At 40.8% G+C, this 23,922-nt stretch overlaps 1 long non-coding RNA gene across 1 annotated transcript in view; it reads left to right on the top strand.

Moving 5' to 3' along the window:
• LOC109271892 (uncharacterized) overlaps nucleotides 1-17,583 on the top strand; it is a 34,178-nt gene extending 16,595 nt beyond the window's left edge. Inside the window, exons 8-11 of the long non-coding RNA XR_002082155.2 lie at nucleotides 1,141-1,506; nucleotides 4,940-5,105; nucleotides 16,004-16,084; nucleotides 16,393-17,583. This is a non-coding gene — a long non-coding RNA (uncharacterized LOC109271892). The remainder of the gene's footprint in view (nucleotides 1-1,140; nucleotides 1,507-4,939; nucleotides 5,106-16,003; nucleotides 16,085-16,392) is intronic.
• Nucleotides 17,584-23,922: the final 6,339 nt, after the last annotated feature.

The raw sequence follows: 23,922 nt of genomic DNA, 5'->3' as shown, positions 1-23,922 counted from the left end.
CAACTGGCTCCTGCCACTCACTAAGGCAGCTTACTTGCTATGTGGTCCTATGGGAAGGGTCTCAGCAGGGCCACATAATCAATTCATAAGTTCTAGATGCTTTTGCCTTTGTGGGCCCTTTGCTTCATTAAAAATAAAAGTAAAAACTGTATTTTATGGCTGCCATAGTATCTAGACGAATGTAATAATACTATATATTAAAACGTTTTCTTTGACTAGAAGTTCATTTTTTTTTTCTTATGCTTCTAAAGTAAATGAAAACATTCTCATACGCCCTTGAAACTATTGGAGGTCCTTGGTCCTGTGCCCAATGTGCCTAATGCATATCTTGAGTGTGGGTCTAAGCACCATTTGCTAAAAAGCTATTGCTTACCTATTGCTGACCAGGAAGTCAGACAAAATCAGGCAAGAAATATCCTCTTTGGTTTATTGTGGTCTGACTGGGAGTGACTTCTCTGGGAGTTTAAGACTTGCCCTTTTGCTTTGATGCTATAATCATCCCTCAGTTGTCACTTGGTAATTGCCTAATTATATTATTTGGTGATAAGTGAAGTTTTTCAGCCAAAAATCCTTCTGAACAGCTGTGATTGGATTCGCTTTTGATATTTTATTTAATGTACAATTGCATTTATAAAATCATAATTAATCTAATTTATTTAATGACCGCCCTCCCCCCCCCCCCCCAACACAGGCTGTAGAACATTTTCCAAGGGTGTTTTAATTACACATGAATCAACACCATGATTTTAGGAGAGCTTGAGTGAACTGAACACACATAATTCTCACCATTGGTGAATTTTCCCCCACAGTAAAAAGGTTCTTAATGAATATAAAATGTTTTTCCAAAAGGTTGAATTCTCTTAGTAATTTAGAGATGTATCTTTTTCTTTTAAAGTTTTGGAATCTCGTACCTGACCTTTTCTATTCTGCACCCAAGATAAATATATTTTCTTTGGATAAAGTTAATGATGTTATAACTGATCCTGAACAAAAGGTTAAGTTCTTATAAGAACCGCAATTGAATTTTTGGTTTATCTGTTAAAAGTGGTTTCCTCTGCATTTTTGTTTTTCCTCTAAATGTAGGTGTATCTCTTAATTAGCTTTACTTTAGAGCGAATTTGTGTCATTTTTTGCTTTTAGGGAGACCATGATGGTGACATTTGGAAGAACCTGGCTGGGGAAGAATGAAGCTCAATTATTTTTGTCTACTTTGCTAACAATTCAGAGTTCTGAAAAGTCTGGATCGCACTATGAGAAGTTTGTGTGCTTGGTGAAATGTTGTCCAATTGGCCAATCCACTTGGTCTTGGGAAATGTCCTAGAAGCTTGGCAAGAAAATGTTCTCAAGAGAGCACAAATGCTGCCAATTTCCAATTGGCCAAGACACATTACAAGGACAACCTTCTCTCCAAGCAACCTGGCATTTCCACTCCAATTGGAATCTGCAACACAAAGATGCACGCGGGGGAAAGACTAAGTAAACAAACCTTTCAGATTTCCGCTCCAGGTGAGTCTTTCATTCTGGTCTATCTGGTGAATCTTTCATTTTACATCTGGTCAGCTCCAATCTTCTTTTGATCACTGACCACTGCAAATATGAGGGAACAGTGGGTGCCTATTACAGGTTAGTTTTAGACGTGAGAAACAGCCAAGGTGAATGCAGGAAGAGTGAACGGATCTATTTTTACACATACACACAAGACATTGAACCTGCCTGAACAGTCCAAATTGTTGCTAATAAAATTTTAGATTTGCTATGTGAGAAAACCTGCCTGTCATATTGGCCCTTGCTCAAGTAGCTCCCAAGCCCCCGGTGCCTGTGTGGAAAATGATGACAGCTGTGCTCTTTGCCTGGTTGCTTCCATTTATGAAAACATGGGGGTAAATGGCAGCCACCCCCACAGGCCCATTTACTGTGAATCTTCTTTTGTAGCCACAGCCAAGAGTAAAGGGCCCCAACAGAATTGAATAGCATTCAGGCCCTACCTCAAATAGGTTTAATTTGCTTTTTACAAAAAAAGACCTCAGGAAACTGGAAAAAAAAAAAGATATTTACCTATTTGGAATTTCTGAAAAATTTTTTTTTCTTATAAAACAGCACTCATTTTATGCTATTTTAACCAACCACTTGTGACAGTTTAGGTAAGCAAGACAAAAATATCCGATTATGCCAAATAAAATTTTCCTCCTACAGTTTATTTTTGGGTGTGGCTGAGGAGGGATTAGAAGGCTTGGAAGCCTACACATGTCCCTTGGCAAATCTGGCCTTATTCTGCCTGTAAGCACTGTCAATGATGTCACCTCTGCAAACAGAGCCTAGTAGCCGATTAGTTGAGATGGTTCCTTGAGTGGGTTTATTTTTTCTTGTCTCTAGAATTCCAGTTTCCTTTATTGCCACACCTCTCAGTCCTGTGCTTCTGGGATTGTGATCATGCCCTGTAGCTCTATCTGCCTGACCATCAGAGCAGCGCAGTGTGGTCCCTGCCCTGCCTTGTGCAGACAGCCCAGAAGGGGAGCTGAGGGCACCTAGAAGCAAGCCCAGCCCCATCCCGTGTACTCCTCTTGACCCATGCTCCTGTAACCCGAAAGCCATTCTCAGAAAACCTCCTCCACACTAGCCTCTTTCATTTCTGTTATAGCCACATTACTGTAAATCCCTTGGCCACCATAGAAATCCCAGTCTAGAAGGGCTTTAGCTGGTGAAGGTCTCTATCAGATGACTGGCAATCAGTAGAGATTTTGTCTTTTGCTCCTGTTTGGTGTCATCGTTCTGTACCAGAGATGTGACTCCATCCTCTGTATGGAATGCCTGGGGCAAAGCTCTCCTCACACATTAGTTATAAATGATGAGTAAATGAGTGGAAGGATAATCCCAAGGGACACACACCTATCAGCTTTCATGCCTTCGATGAATGCTGGGAGACCTTCCCAGATTGTTCCACAGGTTTTCATTCCAGTGTTTTAGCACTCGATTTGCTATCAATACATATTTTTCACCCCTCTTTGGTGCCAGGCATTGTTAAAAGTCCGATAATTCAGTGTCTTGGGCACCAGCCATCAAGTTGAAGGGATGTCAACTCAGCAGACAATCTAAAGCAGGTGGAAGGTGCTTTGACAGGGACATGCACAGGTGTGGCGGGAGTCTGGAAGGAGCACCCAACCCTGACTAAAGGAGTTAGGGAAGTCTGCCCGGAAGAGATGCCACCTCAAATTAAAAAAATAGTTGGCATTAGTGTAGTAAAGAAGAGGTAGGAGAAGGAAGAGAAAGATTGACTTTTTGAAGGCATGCAGGCCTAAAGCTTACTGAATTAAAAGTAAATTCACAAGTTCTTTATTGTATCCAAATCACGTCTTCTGTCTTCTTATAGTCCATTTCCTTTTGTTGGACTATCTTTGCAGGTGGGAGACTCATCATCCAGCATTTCCCACATAGTCATCTTCACATTTTTTGTGATAAATTCTGTATCCTCTATCTTAAGAGGGAGGTGGGGACAGTGGCGTTTGCTCAGAAAACAACAACAACAACAACAACAATGTTGTGAAAGAACTTAAGTTGGGACATGAAATAAATTTCTGAAGGAGCTGGTGTTGTTCTGCCTGAAGAAGGGCTCCAAATTTTTGAAGGATTATAGTTTAGAAGATGGATTCATCCAGCCTTGACAATTCTTAATGGCGCCACTGGATTTCCTGTCAGATATCAAGAATTAACCCAACCCCATGACTGTGGTGCCAATAGCAGTCATTACTATGCAGTACTCTGGATGAACTTTCCTCACTATTCTGAGGTTGGACATTGTCAGGGTGCTGCTGAGGGTTCAACTGAGACCAGTGGGTAAAAGACAGGGATTCAACTTTAGAAACGGTCAGAGGTGCTCAATGATGGAATAAGTTGCTCCTAGATGTGGAAGTCTCCTAACAGGAGAAGTTTTCAGAGGCATGTTTTGGGGAAAATGTCAAACTACCAAGTCTCCTGAAGGCTCTACCCTCCCACACCCAGCCGTATGGTGAAAGAGGCAAAAGAGAAGCTGTCTCTGAGAAGCAGCAAAGTCAGAGATCAGGTCAGGGATGAGGGGCGTGTTCTTTGCATCACAAGGGCTTTGAGCTCCACAGGGGAAGATGCTCCAAGGAAGGCTGGACCCCACACAAGGTGCTTCCAGTCCTACCACAGTATTCATGTAGGGCAGATAAGAGCATCAGTCCTGCAGGGACTACTAGTGGCTTGGAAATTTGGGATCTTAGGGGCAAACGTGACAAGCTAGAGAGTGATGGCTTCCACCCCTGAAGCCTCCCGAATTCTAAAGTGTCTCTGAGAGAGGAGAGGGACTTCAGTAATGGTGACATAGACTTGCATCTGCTCACATCACTCTAGACAGATGCTCTCTGGGTGTCCATTTCTCACAATTTGTAAAGGTGTCTCTGGACACTTGCTTGCGGAACTATTTGCCACACAGAAACAACAGAACTCTATTTTAGCCAACTTTGGGTTTACTTAGATCCACTCCCACCACCCAGGTTTTGGGTATTCTGCCCCCAAACCTGACAAATTCGATGAATACTTACTTGACGGGTCACAGCCAACAACTCCGAGTTAATAGGGTACCACCAACCTGTGAGGAGGGGCTGGTCCTGTTCTGCAGTATCTGGGATACGAAGGGCCTTTGTTGTGCTTAAAAAAAAAAAAAAGAATAGGTTTTCTTATCAGTTTCTAAAGGTTGCTTTGGCAAGCAACTAGGGAGTAGGCTTGTAATATTTCTTACATACTATGCTCGAAATCGCTAATGCAAAATCAATTATCCCACCATCATTTTAGACACTGTGTGAAAAGTACAAGAGTTATACTAATGATTCAGAGAATACAATTTGCCCCCATGGAGGTTGTGCTGCTTTATCACCAATAGTCCCCACCCTGTGCTTAACCTTGAACGATTTTCCTTTTCCAGCCAGTTGCCTGGTACCATGATGTCACCTACTACTGTTTAGTTTCCATCCACCAGGTCTACACTAGTGAATACTCCAGGACCAGTAAAGTCACTTGTTTGCCAGCAGCAGCAGTTATTTCTGCATTGACCAAGCTGGTACTTTGCTCATCATCAAACCCAGTCCAAGGTAAGCCTTAGAAAAGGTCCAGGTGTTGTCCATCATTGCAAGACACAAAGACTATTTCCCAAGGCCAGGTGTTTTTCCAGAGCTAATCAGACTGCTGTTACAGAAAAGTCCTAGGACAATGTCACAGTGAGGAAAATGTCCTCGATAAGCACTGAGAATTAAAACTTGGTTGCATTTTTTTTTCCCCAAAAGGTAGTACAGCACAAAATGACTGGTAGCCTTCAGGGCTTTTGGTAATGTTATTTATTATGGTAGCTAACATATATTGAGGACTTTCTATGTGCCAGGCTCTGTGATATGGAATTTGTTGGGTCATGTTATTAAATCCTCATCACCTGATGAGGCATCAATATTTTCCCCATTATACGAATGTGACACAGAGTGCTTAAGAAGTTCGCCAGAGTCATAAAGTCAGTTCATTTTGGAAAGGGTGGAGGAAAGGTCAGAAAAGATTTGGTGGCTCTGGCTTCCAGCATCACTAAATTGCCTCCAGTTTTGGACCAAGTGCAAGACCACCTTACTTGAATCCTGGTTCCACAGCTCACTTAGACTGTCTCAACTCAGCTTCTTTGTTGACCAAATAAATCTAATGACAGTATCAACAGCAAAGGGTTGCAAAGATTAAAGGGGCAATAATAATATTAACTAACACTTATAGATGCTTATCATGTGCCAGGCACTGTTAATAAGTTCATCGAACATGTCTGCTTATTTATTTCTGACCACAAATCTGTGAAGTTGATATAACACTATCTGCTTTCAGAGATGGGGACACTGACACACACAGAAGTTAAGTTACTTTCCCAAGGTTGTATAAAAAGTCAATGGTAGAGCTGGGATAGGAGCCCAGGCAGTCTGTGCTTGGAACCACCACACTCTGTTACCTTCCATAACGTAGCCAGAGCCCTTAGCACAGTGCCCATCCACCACATGGTAACTGATCAATAAACGTTCATCATTTAAGAACATAATTCTGTGCCAGATGCTATGATAGCACTTTATATAAGTTATTTCAAATAATTCTCATGACCATCTAATAAGGTAGAAATGAACCCACTTTTGCATATTTGGACACTAAGTTGCAGATGAAGTACTTTGCCCAAGATTACATCTCTTTCTAACATCACATGCGGGTGACTCCAGTGGAAAAAGACCTTTTGTGTCTTGAATCACAAAATATATGGTTTTGACCAAAGCCAAGTAGCCAGACCATTGCTACTGGCTTTAGGAATAACAACCAGATAGTAACATATTTTTATGCAAGCCTTTTACTTACATTTTTTTTGTATCTCTCAAATGGCTCCCACATAAACTTTTTGAAGCTTACTTAGGTTTGGCTTCTGGAGTCATGAAACTGATCATGGTTTACTACAGTGTGTTTTTTTTTCTTTCTCCCCTCTGCTCTGACATACAAAGTCTCCACATTTAGTGAAGCTTTGGCACTACACGATCCATTTCACATTCTAGGGCTCTGCTGCTCCTCACTTTGGGGTGATATATCAGACAATCAGTCACAGCAAGACGCTAAATGCCAGATGTTGCTTTGTCAGCTAGGATCATCCTTTGAACATCTGTCTCCAGTCCTGAGAGGGGAAATGCCCTAATGTGCCAAAAACATGGCTATTTATAAGGAAGAGTCTAGCTGCTAAGTAGGCATCAGGAGTGATCTGAAGAAGTAAAGTTACTGGAAAGGAAACTGGTCACATTCTGTAAACTCTGATATTCTCAGTGGGTGAGGATTGTAGGGATATTGGCATACTCTAGGGAAGAACTTATTCAGGACCCTTTTCTTGCCTTCTTTCAATCCCAATGGCTATGTGGTCTTCCTAGGAACTTTGTGTGTGTGTGTTTAATTTTTTAAATTTCTACAAATTTTTAAACGTTCACTTATTTATTCTGAGAGAGAGAGAGAAAGAGAGAGAAAGTGGGGGAGGGGCAGAGAGAAAGGGAGAGAGAGAGAGTCCCGTAGGCTCCACATAAACCCAATGTGGGGCTCGGTCCCATGAACTGTGAGATCAAGACCTGAGTGGAAATCAAGACTGGGACACTTAACCCACTGAGCTACCCATGCACCCAGGACCTTCTTTGTTTTTGATTAATCAAGTAAAGGAACGTTTAGAGAAGGCTTGTATTTAGGAAAGCCACTGTGCTATGTATTGGAGAAGCTGTTATTATAAGCTCTTTGCCCTTTCAGAATTACTGTTAAACACAATTTGGTCAGTGTGTCTTTGTAGAATTAAAACTATTTCGATTCACTTGTTTATCCATTCATTTAACAGTTTGGTTCTGAGTACCTAGTATATCTTTAAAATTAATTAGAACCATGACAATACTAAAATAAGTGTTTGGTTTTTAAACATTTTTTTAGCTTTGTCTTTAGTAAAACAAGTTTAGGGGTTAACCAGGAAAATTTTTATCTTGTATTAGTTTCCTACTGCTGCTATAACAAATTGCCATACACATAATGGCTTAAAACAGCAAGAATTTATAATCTTACTTTTCTGGAGGACAGTCCAAAATGATTTTCACCAAGGTGCTAGCCAGGCTATGAAATCTTTTTAGACTCCTCCCCCAACCTTTTTATAAGTGTTTTTTTTTTTTTAAGTTTTTGTTTGTTTGTTTGAGAGAGAGAGTGCACGCATGAGCAGGAGAAGGGCAGAGGGACAGAGAGAAAGGATCTCAAGCAGGCTCCATGCTCAGCGTGGAGCCTAACACAGTGCTCGATCCCATGACTCTGGGATCATGACCTGAGCTGAAATCAAGAGTCAGACGTTCAACCAAATGAGCTACCCAGGTGCCCCCAAACCTTCATAGGCTCTAGATGGCAGTCTGTTTCTTTGTCTTTTTCAGCTTCGAGGGACCTGCTGCATCCCTTGGTTTATGGTCTTTTCCTCTATCTTTCAAGCTGGTACCATATCATCTTAAAATCTCTGACAAATCTCTTTTTGACTCTGGTCCTCTGCTTCCATTGTCATACATCTCCTTCCTTTTATGACTCAGATTCTCCTCTCATATCTCACATCTCAAAATATTCCCCTCATAAGGGCCCTTAGGACACTTGTAATGACATGGAGTTCACCCAGATAATCTAAGATAATCTTCCCACCTCAAGAATCTTAATCACATTTGCAAAGTAACTTTTACCATGTGTATTAGTTTCTTTAGGCTGCTCTAAAAAAGTACCACAAACTTGGTGGCTTAAAACAGCAGAAACTTATTGTTCTAGATGCTAGAAATTCCAAATCAAAGGGTCAACAAGGCCATGTTCCTCCTGAGACTCTCCATAGAAGTCGTCCTTGCCTCTTCCTAGCTCCTGGAGGTGGCTATAACTCTTGGCATTCCTTGGCTTGTGGCTATATCACTCCATTGTCTGCTATTCTGGTCACATGGTTCTCCCTTTGTTTGTCTTCTCATGGCATTTTCTTCTTCTTATGTAGACACTAGTCATATTAGATTAGGGCGCACTCTAATGACCTAATCTTAATTTGGTTACATCTGCAAGATCCTATTTCCAAATTCGGTCATGTTCATAGGCACAGGGGTGTTAGGACATCAACATGTCTTTTTTGGAGGATGCAATTTAACCCATAATACCATGTAAGATAATCATATGCCCTATATCCCTAGGTTACAGATAATAAAATTAAGAACCTCCGAGCATAAAGGGCTTGCTTGGGTTCCCAGTGAGGGTCTGAGCTGAGTCTAAAATCCAGATCTGTGGACCTTCTGGACTATGCAACTTCTTCCTGGGTAGGTAAATGCTTACTCTAGTGTCACATTAGAGTCCTTGGAACAGAAATTGTGTTCAAATCATTGACAAGGACAAAGATTTAGAAGTTTTGATGGCTATTTTTAGGGAATGCAATGGTCTGGCTTTATGGCCTTGAGGAAATCACCTTTTAAATCTGACCTTAGTTACTTAAGCTTTGAAACCAGATTATCATACAAATTTAAAATAAAATTGACTGGTGACTAATTAAAGGATCCTAACGAACCCAATGAACAGGGAGAGCCACAGAATGAAGGAGCAGTACTTTATGTTAAAAGCCTGCAGGCAGAGCATAGGCATGGGTGTGGGATCAAACACACGAGCAGGACAAAGTTATTGCCGGCTGGTCCCTGATCCCTTCCTCTGCATGTCAAAACACTTAGAAGCTACCTTCTTGCTTTCAATGATAGCGTTTAAAATCTAAAGCCCATATTCCTTCTTTAGCACCAATTATTAAAAAGAAAAAATAGAACATTTCAGCTATTTTAGCCCTTCCTGAATTTCCTCCACTTTTCATTTGTTCTTAAAACTCTCAAGACTCTAAGATGAAAATTTTTCCTTTAATTAATAAAGACGGTAGGAAATACTTCACACGCCCCATTGTCAAACCCATGGTTTAACTTGGAAAAATGAAAAAAAGTGAGAGTTGGAATCTCCCCAAACCCCAATTAGGTCAAGTGGAGCTACATTTTAGAGAAAGAATGAGGAAAGCCTCCCTCGCGGATCTGTATCTCTAAATAGGTTGGGGATTTGCCAACGCTCTGGGTTAATCATGATGAGAAGGGAAACGGCTGGCTTTGCTGTCACTTAATACACAGGGAGCAGGAAGAGTCTGGAAATGTGAACTTGATCTTTTCCTCTTGGTATGTCATGTATATGTGATATAAGGGGCACACTTTTACAGAGGAGCCCACGGTTTCTTTTGAAAATGTTCTCTGTGCAAAGTGGGAGATAATATTGGACGGATCCATGCACGGAGACCTTGATGAGCAGGTGCACTCCCACCCAGCCCTGCCCTCCCCACTCCACTTCCTGTGTGACTTGGGGAATCAGTTGGCCTCTCTTGCCATTAGATCCCATACCTATAAATAAAGGATCGGATAAATCTTAAAGGACTCTATAATTCTGTATGACGTTCAAAGAATAATCTCTTCATTATTATCTCTTCATTATTACCAAGGACATGTGTGGAAAGTATCACCTCCTCACACAGTGGTTCACTGTAGATTTGCACGGCCTCATGGTCCATACTGAGAAATATATTGTATGAGAAATGATGCAGGAAGGAAGTCCAAATCCTTTGAATGGTATGGTAGGTGGACTCTCCCTTCTAAATGCCTCATGAAAATAGGGAGCTTATGATGAGCCTCCTTCAGAATTTCCCAAAGTATTCTCCCTGCAAGATGAATTCCAGAGGACCTATCAGTTATGACGGTATTCTGCTGCAAAGAATAGAAAACCCTATCACCTTGCTACTCAACGTGTGATTCGCAGACAAGCCTCTGCATCACCTGGGAGGTGGGGAAGGTCCCCACACCACATCTACTGAATCAGAATTTGCATTGAAACAAATCCCCAGGTGATTTGCACACATATTAAAGCCTGAGAAGTACTTCCCTACACTGCCATAAACAGAAAGTGTTTATTTATTCGATGTGGTACGAAGTCCAGGAGTAGGCAGCTCTGGCTTAGAGCAGTATTTCAGTGATGCAGTCGAGGACCTAGGCTTTTGCCATCTTTGTGCTCCACCGTTCTCTAAAATGTAAGGCTTTGCCTTCATTCACTGGTCCTAGAAGCACATGGTGGCTGCTTCCGCTGCTAACTTCTGGCCAAGAGGAGAGGGGGAGGGCAAAGGCAGCCAGGAAAGAATAAAGGTGAGGCCTCCCTTGTTGATTTTGGAAGGGTGCCTGTCTCCAGTGGTTCCCCATCTTACCATAGCTGTGGAACACTGCCCAGGATAGGCACAAGGCAGGCTGAACTGTAAGTATTTAATGTTGCGGCCTCTGTGCTGCAGAAGGCACAGAAGTGGGCTCTGAGTTGCTCTTTGGTGGCCAATCCACCTCATTTACTAGATTTGTTAATATATGTTCATAGAGAAAAACATAACCCATTCAGTTTGGGAAATGAATCTAAATAGGTTTCTTTTATACGGGACTTCTTAAAGTTTTTCATATGCCAAAGTACATTTTTAATCTCCCCGAGGGGAATACAATATGTAGTGTCTTCCATTTATCTGATCACAGAACTTTTCCTAAGAATCGGTTTTCTGCCAAAAAAACACAAATGTCAAAAAAAAAAAAAAAAAAAAAGGAAACGTAGATTGATATCACGTGATTTTTTTAAAGGGCTCATCAAACTTTTCCGTAAAGGGCCAGATAGTAAATATTTTTGGCTCTGCAAGCCATATTTTCCCTGTCCAGCTACAGAACCTACCATTACAGCATAAAAGCCTTGGACAATACATAAATGGCTGTGGCCCTCTGTGGTCCAGATTTTGCCAATGGGCCATAATTTGTTGACCTCTGTTTTAGAGTTAACTACCACGAAAACAGGATTAAAAGCAATAGAGCCACAATAGCATCTACTAATACTGTAATGGTGCCCTAGATTCTACAAAATATTTTAATATAAATTTATATTTATATTTTTATATTTAATATAAATATATATGTATATATATAAATTTATATATATATAAATATAAATATGTTATATATATGTATACACACACACATGCACACACAGACACACACAATCTCTTCTGATTGTAACAAACCTGTGAAAGAGATTATCACCATCGTGTGGTTTCCTGAAAAAAATTAGACGGTCAATTTCCCTAAAACATGGAAGCATTCACCAGGGCTCTTGATGTCGTATTTAGTTAATTGTATAACCCCTATAACGTTTTGAATTTATATATTTTTCCCTCAGTATGTTCAGGGAATTTCTTCAATCTAATCTTCATATTTTTTCTTTGAGGGAGGTTCAGAATCCATCCCTTTACTCACATGGGCCTTTGAAAGTATTACATGTGCTTTGGATTTACTATCGGGCTCTTAAATTTCCAGACCATAAATGCTTCCCCGACCTCCTGCTGCAACCATACTGGATGTTTAAAGGCAGTTCGGCTCCACTGTTATTATGTGCTACTATTATACTATGTATGTGGGTCTATGACAGTGGTGTCTCTGGTGTTTTAGTGCATTTGCTCATGTGAATGCCTATGTGTTTTCCCTTGAGAAACAATAAGCCACTTGAGGGCCAGGCCTGTGTGTGTTCGTTCTGTTTGCCCCTGTGCCCTCAGCGCTGAGCAGAGAACATGGTAAATGAATGTTGCCGAGTGAAGTGTTCCATGTTAACAGCAGGGGTGGGGTAGTGCGGGTGCAGCTGCTGGGCTGCCCCTGGGGTTTCAGAGCCAATGTCTTCACTCACTGATGCTCTGTCTTCACCAGTGCAGTCGGCCATCCATTCTGACTCTGCTGGTATTTTCTGTCACGTTGCAGCAATGAGAACAGATCCCAAGGCGACCACAGCAATGTACCTGTGGATTGAGTTCAGGCCATTAAATTGCCATCATGCGACCTATCTAATGTCATTATGATCCAGTTCCAGCAAAGCAGAGAAATAGAGGGGAAAAAAAATGACACAATTACCAATGGACGTGTTCTCAGACTTTTAAACGAGCCTAAAGGAAGAAGTGTCTGTAATAGATAGAATGGTACCTACCCACACCCACCCACACAAGCGCACACACGCACACACACCCACACACAGCCACCCCTTTGGAGGGGAAGTCTGTAAACCATAGGAGGAAGAGAATTACTAAACTAAGGCTTTCGTTTGCTTGTGAGCCCAGTGCACTCCCTCTGGAAACCTCCACAGCCAAGTCTGTTTTCCAGGGGCTTATGGAGGAAATGTTGCAAGTTCAAACGGGGGAGTTTTGAAAAGCTGAGGCTCTTAAATCATGCTAGGTATTTACCTGGTGATATAGGTTGCCTTGCATTTTACTTTGAGGTTAAAAGGAGACCAAACAGCATTGCTGAACCATGAAATGGGTTCAATAGCGTATAATAGGGCCCTATGTAATTTTATATTGAACACCCTGCAGCTTGGATTTGCTAACTACAGAGTGACTCTTAGAGATGCTGTTATGGTAGTTTGGGTTTGGAATTTGTCCCCTGAAAAAGTGCATTAGGGACTTTCAGGTAGTTTCTTGCTTTAGCAGGTTTCCCAAGTAACATCTTGCACAGTGCATTGTGAGGCTCTCCTGTCTCTGTGTTCATGCGCTTTCTTTCCTTTGTTTTGCTGTTGTTGTATTTGGCTCATTTCTTAGGGAAAGTGTTGTGCAAAATGTCCGCTTCTCTTGGCTTCTTCCACTTTTCCTATCAGTCTCTCTCTTGTCACCTGGTCTTGCAAACAGGCCTGGGAACTTTGGGCGTCCTTGTGCTTTAATATCATTTTAAAAAATGCTTCCCACCTCCTCTCTAATTAACTGTAATCAGGAAGGCTAGTTGGTGGACACATGGTGTCGTAGCTCTGTGAAATGCTGCCTGATGGCTATAAACACGGCCATATGTTCTCGGTGAAAGATGGCTGTAATCACCAGCAACAGGGACAGCCGATGGAAGACGAAGGCTCAGCTCTTCACTTCCTCCTGCTTTATTCTCAAAACCTGCGAGGCACTTTGCAGATCAGCTTAATATTTTCTCTTAGCCATCACTGCCTCTGCTAAATTTCCTTTGTATTTCAGCTTCAGTTCTTTCCTACATATACTGGAGCTTGAAATTGCAGTTATCAAAGGAATATGTTTAGCACCTTCCGGTTTAACATCACAACACTTTAATTAGGATGGCCTCTCTTTAAATCCTGCACTACACACATTACACAGGTTTCTAAAACTAAGTGGTTATCAAGAAAGAGGATAAAACCATCAAAATTTTCACAGTGAATGAACAAGAATTTCTCAGCAAAGTTCAATAGATTTGCCCTGAACTGGTGCAGCTTATAAAACCCTTGAGCCTAATTGCTTTCCTGCATTTTGGCAAGAAAAATAGCTGACTGGCAATGGAGTAGAAAGAGAGGTTTGGAAGAAAGTGTCTTTTAAGAAAAGCTTCCAATGAAAATTTCAATCAATATTTTTAATCCCAGAAGACTAGATAAAATATGATATTATGTTGCTTGCACTAAGAGATTGTGGATAGGGTTGTTCTTCAGTGTCGGAAGGAGAGCGGTTTCAGGAGCAAAGCCGCCCAGTATCCCTTCACTCTGCAATGTGGACAGTGAGCTACACACTGGCATTTCAGCAATGCCTTGTGTCTCAGGTCTAAGACGGTGGCCCTTGGATGCCACGTCCTCATTGAACCCGGGTGGACTCCTGGTTTCGTGGCTGGCTGCGAGGCACAAATGTCTGGCTCTCCCGTGGAAGCAAGGGAGAGGAGCCGTGTATGAGACACATAATGTACTCACGTCTCTCCACTTAGCATCGTTTGGCTGCATATTAAAGTAACCAGACAAAATTGAGTGCAGAATAGACACATTGATTGCTTTTAAGCCTTCACTTTCCCATTTAGAAATGTTTTAGATTACTAAATTTGATAATCAAGTTTTTTACCTTTAAGATTTCATATATATGTGTAGATATAGAGATAGAGATATATCTCGAAAGTTTATTTTATTGCCTCTCGAATGCTTTTAGGGCTTTGTGAAAACAGGGCTCTCACCCCTTACCCTTCTTTGCTTTTTTTCCTTTTACCTTGTATGTACTGCACAGGCTATTAAACTGTGTGCAGGTGATTGATCTCTTTAATAAAAGCAAGTTCTTTAGTAAGCAAAGAGTGATAAAGATAAACAAATGTACTGGTTTGTCCAGTGCTTTGGAGATTATGGTAACACGAGGGCATCAAGAAAGCCTATTAACAGATAAGTTAGATGAAACACATCAATTCTGATCTCAGTAAGTCAGGAAACCATTCCCTTTAAGTTAATTTTACCCATGTTTTCTCTTCATTTGTAATACTTTGTTGGTTTTAACAGGAAATATTTAATAGTGTGAAGTGCAGTCCGTAGATAAACGATGTTGGCAATTTCTCCACCCAACTGCTTGTCAGGCCCTTTAGCAAGGTACACAACGCCCTGCAGTTTATCATCTCGCTTTCTAGATTGTTTTGGAAGATCATTGTGAGGGCTGAGACTCCCCAGAGGACTGTGCTCTAATCCTGTCATATTTTTTAAAATGCTGGAAGGTATAAGGTTACATGGTAAGTTGGTTTTACGTAGGCATTTCTTCAGCCCGTCGCCATGGCACATTCTTTCCATGGTAACCACTGTTTCCATGGCACGTACTGTGAGCTCCTCCCGAGGAGCTGAGGGGTTTATGAAGATGCCCAGCCACCCACAAGTGCGCACACACACTTGCCTTCTTTCTCTCCTATCGGCACAGATTCAGCCCACCATTTATGTGAATTTAGGCACCTTTTCTAGCGAATTCGTGAAATGGAGCAAGGCTAATTTTAAAATAAAACCTGCTTTTCTCTCTAACATGTGAGGAGACGAATAACTGACGTGGCCTTTTCAAATGATGTGAAGATATAACAAAAGACTCGCGTTGTCCTCAATGATATGGAGTAACGGGATACAATCTTGGGAGGCAAAATTTGACAGAAAAGACAGTCATCCCTGGACCAGATTTTCTAAATTTATCTCCATTTTTTAGACCCTGAGCTAAGTCTATACCCAGCATCGTGTTAGACGCTGTAGAGGATAAGAGAAATTTATGTCCACGGGGACCTTGCATTTTCTGCAGGCTTGGGGGAATGAGATTTAGACACATGTAATAATTAGAAAACAATATAGCACTGTAAATAACAACAATACATTTTTCACGTAGGATAACTTCAACATTTTTAGGTTTGGGGACAAACAACATGGCTGTTATTTATTTATTTATTTTTAAATTCCCATCGCTTTTATTCTTAGGACTGGGGTAACCAAAACATTTTAGGAAAATACACTGGCTTACGTGGATATAATGGTAAATGACTTTTTTGAGGTGCTGATTAGTTTTCAAGGATACATAACAGTTCTGTTCTCTTGTCACTGACTTCATAATTGGCATCTTATCCTGTCTCAGTATAGGTGGCTGCTTCTGGAATTAACTTCCAAATGCTGGATGGAAGTCAGGTGTGTTTTCATCGGGTCCGTGCAAATCCAGGTAAGCTGAATTCTCATCCTATTGACTATTCTTATATTATCCTTTTGTTTTGAAAAGCAGAACATAGCTTTGGGGTTAAACAATTGCATTTGAATTCTGGATCTTTTGCTTAATTACTCGTGGCCTTGGCCACATTAACTGACCTCTCTGAACCAGGACAGCAAGATGTTACTGATACAAGGGTGGGTATATATGTTCCTCTTAAGGCAAGTGTGAGGATTAAATGAGATATTGGTATGTTCAATAAATGAAAGCTCATGTGTTCACACTGTTCAACGAATATGCATTAATGTTCCACTGTGTTGCAGGCATTGAGTTGATGTTGTGGATATAACAGGATTGATTTCTGGCCTTTGGGGAGCCAGCACACAGACAATGAAGCAGGAAAACATGATGACCTATGATCCACCAGAATGGAAGCTCCATGAATGCAGGGTGGTGCTTTTTTCTGCTTTTGCTCACTACTGTATCACAAGCCCTTAGGGCATTGCCTGCAAGCAGTAGGTACTCAACAAGTATTTGTTGAAAGGTTAAATATGATAAGAGAAAAGTAGAAAGGTGACCAAACGTGGGATAGAAAGGAATGTTAACCAGAGGAAGTGACCTATAACAACCCCCTAAAGCATAAGTGAGTTAGCCTGGAAAAGTAGGGAGATCATGATTTTTTGCTTTTCACTTGCTTTTTATTTGGGGTCTGTACTGCTTCCTATGATGTCTCCATAGCTAAATTCTTTTATTTTTATTTATGTTTCTGACAAACTGACATGCAGTAAGTATGGATCTTTATTTAGCATTTGCAATGTCCAAAGTGGAATTCTTAACCGAAGCTACTACTAGCTTCTGACTATTTAGGTCTCCTGAGATTGCTGAGGCCAGGTCCTGCGTGCTTAATTGAATACGTCACTTATGTATGCATTCACGTATTCATTCATTATACACGTGTTTGTTCAGCACCCACCATATGCAAGATAGTAGCTATGTACTAAGGTGCCAGCAGAGACTGATCAGCAAGCATTGGATCAAGGAATTGACAGTTCCCCAGATTTGAGAGTTTATGGGGGAAATTGATGATAGAAGAATAAGGTTTCGAACAGCCGTGGTCTGTGTCCAGTCCATTAGCAAGCGATTTTGGCATAAGCAGCATAGACATTAGCAGGTCATGCAACTAGATCTTTCCCTTCTGTAGTTGAATCAAATTATCTCTTAGGGCGCCTGGTTGGCTCAGTTGGTTGAGTGTCTGACTTCGGCTCAGGTCATGATCTGAGCACCCTGGGTTCAGAGTCCCGTGTCGGGCTCTGTGCTGACAGCTGAGAGCCTGGAGCCTGCTTCGGATTCTGTGTCTCCCTCTCTCTCTGCCCCTCCCCGCTCATGCTCTGTCTCTCTCTCTCCAAAATAGACATTAAAAAATTTTTTTTAATTATCTCTCTATAAATTTTTTTAATGTTTATTTATTTTTGAGAGAGACACAGAATGTGAGTGGGGGAAGGGGAGAGAGAGAGAGAGAGAGAGAGAGAGAGAGAGAGAGAGAGAGACAGAATCTACAGCAAGCTCCAGGCTCTGAGCTGTCAGCACAGAGCCTGACGCGGGGCTCGAACCCACGATCCCATGACCTGAGCCTGAGCCGAGGTCTGATGCTTAACTGGCTGAGACACCCAGGTGCCCCCCGCCCCCCAAAAAGAATTATCTCTTAAAGTGAGCCTTACCTGAGTATGGTGCTTGGAAAGTGTTCTTGGTAAAGAAAAGTCTAGGTAGTCATACCCAATTCATTACTTTTTTCAAGGAACATTTATTTATTTCCCAAGTGTGTCTAACACTTTCCATAAAGAGTTTTCTTTTTTCTCGGCAAGAAAAATAAGATAACTGTGTGAAGCAACTAAGGAACAACTGAAGCCTAGAGGCCCCTTGGAGATTCAGAATACAATAGAAATTGTGAATTGAGGTGAGTCTAAGATAATGTTATAAAAGTGCTGTTTCTCTAATTGTACCTCAAAGCAGCAGCAGCAGCAGCAGCAGCAGCAGCAGCAACAATGAAGGATGTGGGTGGGTAGAGAGGAAGGGGAAAGGTGTGATACAGAACCTACAAAGGATGAAGGCAGGAATGAGCCTGGTATACTATGTTAAGTGAAAGAAGCCAAACACAAAATTCCAAGTAGTTTATAACTTCACTTATATCAAATGTCTGGAGAAGGCAAATCTATAGAGACAGAAGATGGGGCTGCAGATGAGAATGGGATTAACTATAAATGAGCACAATGTATCTTCTTGGGGTGACAGAAGTAGCCTAATACTAGGTTATGGTGATGGCTGTATGACTTGGTAAACTTACTAGAAATCAGTGAATCACAAACCTAAAGTAGGTGAATTTTATATTATGTAAATTAGGCCTTAAAAATGCTTTTTAAAAAATATAGCAGGAAGGGGCACCTGGGTGGCTCAGTCAGTTAAGTATCTGACTTTGGCTCAGGTCATGATTTCATGGGCCGGGAGTTTGAGCCCTATATCGGCTTCTGTGCTGACAGCTCAGAGCCTGGAGTCTGCCTGGATTCTGTGTCTCGCTCTCTCTGTCCCTCCCCCAGCTTGTGCTCAGTGTCTCTTTTTCAAAAAAAATAAAAAAAAATTAAAAAAATAAATAAATAAATAACTGAAATAAAAAATATAGCAGGAGGAAATGAGTGTAGGACGAGTAAGGGATGGTAAAGAAATTGACATGGTTGCAGTAGGGGCATCAGAGTCTCAGAGCAGGGACATAAGTTGACCAAAGTCACATAGTTGATAAGAGATAGATCTTGGTAAGTGGTAGAACCATCTGGTTCTATGATAAGTTTGGATAAGTGAAGTGGTGCCAATTGAGGTACAATATTGGATTAATTGGGAAAAAAGATGGGTTTTTTTTTAAAAAGCTATCTGGGATATTTTTGACTCTTCACTAGAAAAGAGGCATGCCAAGAGTGGCATTTTAGGAAGCTTAATTTAGTGACAGGATTCATAGATGGAATATATTTTAATAAGTGCAATTATCCAGGTGAGATGAACCTAGGTAAGAGCTATAGGAAAGAAGAGGGGGAGGGATATTTGAAAAAAGAAGAGTCTAGTTATGGTGACTGATCCCATAGGATTAATTGCATATGAAAGGGCTTTGTAAACCAACAAGTGTTTAAAAATGTAAATAATGAATCTTTGCTATCGGGCACACTGAAAGCAGTAACAAAATATGTAGAGAAACTCAAGATGTTGGAGAGGAAAGTGATAAGTGTGGGAATAATATCCTTGAGGGCATTATGGGTAAAGAGGGAGATGTTCTTCAAAGAAAGCAGCAGAGGAATTAAAGCAGCATATCATGCACATATAATACTGTGTGTGTAAAGCACCGTGCTGGATACTGCAGATGTTTCTTAATCAGAGGTTTTGGTTGCATTTGACAGAAACCCAATTCAAACTAACAGAAGAAAAGCAGACCATGTATTCTCATAATACTAGGAAGTCCAGGAATTGGATGCTTAAGCAGTGCAAGAATTCTCCCTATTTAAATCTCAGCTCTGCTTTCCTCTGTTTTAAATCCATTCTTAGGCTGGCTCTCCTTTTTTTTTTTTTTTTTTTTTTTTTGCAAAAATAGCCACTAACAGCTCTAGATTTGCATGTTCCTTGTAGTTAGCAATCCCAGAAATTATAAGAAGTTTCTGTCGCAGTCATCATCAGATGAGTCACTAGGTAGACTCTGATTGCCCCACTTGGGTTATGTCCATGAGCCAACTCCTGTGCTTAAAGGTGTTGCTTCTCTAATTGGCCAGGACAGGGCCTTTTATCGCATCCCATGGAGACAATCAGCTTCATTCAAGCCAAAAGGAGAGTGTGGTTTTATTACTGAAGATGGAAAAAGGACCAGGCAAAACTCCCAAAATGTGCCCACCTTGTGTTGGAATCTCGTAAACTCTCCACAATAGGCTTTGTTCTTTCCATTTTAAAGTTGTGGAGACCAGACCTGGGAAAATCTAAGAGATTTGCCTGAGGGTGTATAGTTACAAATAAAATTGTAAAGCTGAGATCTGAACTCAGTTCCATTTGTTCCAAAGCCCAGCCCTTTTGAAGAGAATAGTTGATGTAGAACAGGTATATGTGGAGATGAAAAGGGGCGGGGAGGAGTCTCTCCTTTGAGGTATTAAACACAAGTACAAATCAACTTGAATCAGTAGGCAATGTTGAGGAAGGGAGAAGTGGGAAAATCCGGGGGCTGGGAAGAGAGAGTTGTTAGTTTAGCTGTTCGTTGTTAGAGAAGAAGGTTCGGAATACCCGCTTCAGAATACGAACCAGAATTTCAGTGACAGGTGGTAGTAGACTTGCCAAGTGGTGGAAAAGCCAAATTGTAGTTGGAGCTGGTTATTTAAGTTATGGGGTTATTTCAGGAAGCACCCTCTCGCCTAGAGACAACACAAAAGTAGAAACAGTGGACATTTTAAATGCCCAAGTCATGGTACTTTTTCACAGGGAAAGTGCCATGGGCTTGGCTCTGTGTTTGACTCTAATCCTGGCCGATGAAATGGCAGGTCAACACTGTGGGAGGCAGCAGTGAGTGTTTTGATGCCAGGCCTAATGCAGGCTGGCTGTAGATACATGCTGGAGGGGGTGGAACTGAAGAGGCTGAGCAGAAGGTGGCTGCTAATAGCAAGAAAGTTTGAATATTTAAGAGAGGTATAAATACTTTGAGTAAGTGACTGGAGTTCAAAGAGCTGCTGAGGAAGGAGAGAGGAAGGAAATGGAAGCAAAGTGAAAGACAACTCATACCCATCTGAGTGAGTTAGGGTAAAACACAGTGAGAGATGTCAGATAATCTAACACAAGCCAGGTTTTTTTCCAGGTAAGGATATAGAAAAGCTTCTGATGGATCGAGGTGTGTTTTGACCTGCTGATCATGTGGGCAACTACAGAGAACATGGACTTTGGAGTCAGCTAGACCTTGGACTGAACTCTGCTCTGTTACTTGCTACTTGTGTAACCATTGGCAAGGTATTGATCTGTGAGTTTCCTCATCTACACAATGGAGATAAATATGTAAGTATGTATATGAGAGAGAGAGCCTAACATTCACAGATAGGAAATAAATGGCAGCTTGTCATAATAATAGCACATTTTAGGATGCTTTGCTCTTAAAAACTTTGTTTTGCTCTGAGGTAAGTAAAGAATAAATGCTGAGTTTTGGTTTGGCTTGAGAAGTCAAAAGCGGACCGATCTCAGGGCACCTGTGTGATTCAGTCCGTTGAGCAGCCAACTCTTGATTTCGGCTCAGGTCATGGGCTGACAGCATGGAGCCTGCTCGGGCTTCTCTCTCTCTCTCCCTCTCTCCCTCTCTGTGCCCCTCCCCTGCTCACATCCTCAAACAATGTTAACTAGCCGAAGTTATTTTATCCCTTCTTCAAATAACCTAAGTTTTATGTCACATATTTTTAACATAAAAATCATCCACGTTCCCTTTAAATTGTGGAACGCAGTATTAGATGTGCTGGTGGATCTGCTGGATAGTTTATCTTGGGTCGTCTTGAATTGCCTGGGTCTCCATCTTTCGGTCTACCTTGGCTTTGCTTGTGGGAATGGCTACTGTTGCATATGCAGTTGACTGATTGTGTTCCATGGGTATCCAACCTTTATTTTTTTCCTCCTTGACCTTATGCATATCTGATTCCTATGCTTAAGAAGCATGAGCCATATCTTCTTGCTCCAAATCTCCTGGTAGGCTACATCCAGTCTGTGTTTTCACAGGGGGACTGATGTAGATACAAAGAGAAAAACAAGTATTGAGATTCATTTATTAATTGTTCATTCACTCACTCAACAAAACTTTATTTGAAACTTTCTAAATGCAAAGCATGACGAGGTGCTATAAGAAATATACATGACAAGAATACATGTTCCAAGGCCTCAAGGACCCCACAGTCTAGCATACTGCCTGTGAGATATTAGGCCTTATATAGCAATGGGAGGAATATTTCTCCCTTCAACTGGATCCTGCAGAGTATGTGGAACAATCTAAATAGTTCTTTTCTTAATCAGCTTGAGAGGAGAAAAGTCAACTGGGCCTTTCCCTTCTTTGATATTTGAGATATTCTTGGAATGGTATTTCATTGCCCTTTGGTAGAATAGCTCACAAAAGCCAAATAATACTTTGTGTAAACTATAGACTTCCCTGAAAGAGTGTGTTGGAAATTTTTGACTCAGCTAACTTTCTGTCAAGTTAAACACCCAACATCAAGAAGAAATTTGAGCATTTGTACAAAAGTCTAACAAATTCTTACAAATTAGGATAGAATTAAAGAAAATTCATTATGGTCAACAAGCTTGTGGAGGCTTTATTTTATTCAGTGTATCGCCCAAAACTGATTTTTTTTCTGGTTTTATTGAGATATAATTGACAAGCAACACTGTATAAGTTTAAGGTGTGCAGCATAATGAAAAAACACATCTATATTATGCAATAATGGCCACAGTAAGTTTAGTTAACATCCATCACCTCATACAGTTGTGAATTTTTTCCCCTTGTGATCAGAACATTTGCATTTTACTTTCTTGGCCACTTTCAAATATACCATACAACATTGTTAACTATAGTCATCATGTTGTATATCACATCCCCAATCCTTAATTATCTTATAACTAGAAGTTTGTACTTTTTAACCACCTTCAGTCAATTCCCCCACCTCTCACCTCCTGCTTCTTGAAATCACATATCTGATCTTTTTTTTTTCTATGAGTTTGTTTGTTTGTTTTTGATTCCACGTATAAGTGAGATCATACAGTATTTGTCTTTTTCCGTCTGACTTATTTTACTTAGCATAATGCCCTCAAGATACATCCATGTTGTTGCAAATGTCAGGATATCCTTTTTTTCATGGCTAAACAGTATTCCATGTAAATGGGATTACTGAACACTTAGGTTCTTTCTATGTCTTGGCTATTGTAAATAGTGCTTCAGTGAACATGAGGGTACAGATATCTCTTTGACAGAGTAACTTTGTTTCTTTCAAATATATACTCAGCAATGGAATTGTTGGATCATACAATAGTTCTATTTTTAATTTTTTGAGGAACTTCCATACTGTTTTCTAGGATGGTTGTACCAATTTATACTTCTACCAACAGTGTACAAGGGTTCCATTTTCCACACATTTTTACCAGTATTTATCTCTTGTCATTTTTTAAATGTTTATTTTTGAAAGAGAGAGAGAGAGAGAGAGAGAGAGAGAACAAGTTGGGGAGGGGCAGAGAGAGAGGGAGACAGAGGGTCCGAAACAGGCTCTGCGCTGACAGCAGAGAGCCTGACATGGGCTCGAATCCACAAACTGTGAGAGCATGACCTGAGCTGAAGTGGGCTCATGGTGAGAGCATGACCTGAGCTCAACCGACTGGGTCACCCAGGGACCCTTATCTCTTGTCTTTTTGATGCTAGAGATTCTAACAGCCCTGAGGTGATAATCTCATTGTAGTTTTGATTTGCATTTTTCTATTGATTAGTGATGTGCAGCTTTTCATATACCTGTTGGCCATTTGAATATCTTCTTTGGAAAAATGTCTATTCAGGCCCTTTTCTAATTTTTAAATTGGATTAATTTTTTTGGTTTTGTTTTTCATGTTTTGGTTTTTTGCTATTGAGTTGTATGAAATCTTTATATGTATCATGGGTATCCAAACTGAGTTTTAAATTATTATTGATTTGGATTACATCATGCTCACCCCAATTTCGCATTTCTGGCTACCTACATACTATGGAGCCAGATTGGGAGTAGGCCTCTTTCATAAGTTTTTCTCAAATCAGCTTGAAGGGTTTATTTTAAGCATAATGTTCAAATGCA

This window comes from Panthera pardus, unplaced genomic scaffold (genome assembly GCF_024362965.1).
Source record: "Panthera pardus isolate Hobbes unplaced genomic scaffold, ASM2436296v1 HiC_scaffold_11, whole genome shotgun sequence".
NCBI lineage: Eukaryota > Metazoa > Chordata > Mammalia > Carnivora > Felidae > Panthera > Panthera pardus.
The sequence above is the reverse complement of the archived record's forward strand: the minus strand, read 5'-3'. Positions and strand labels throughout refer to the sequence as shown.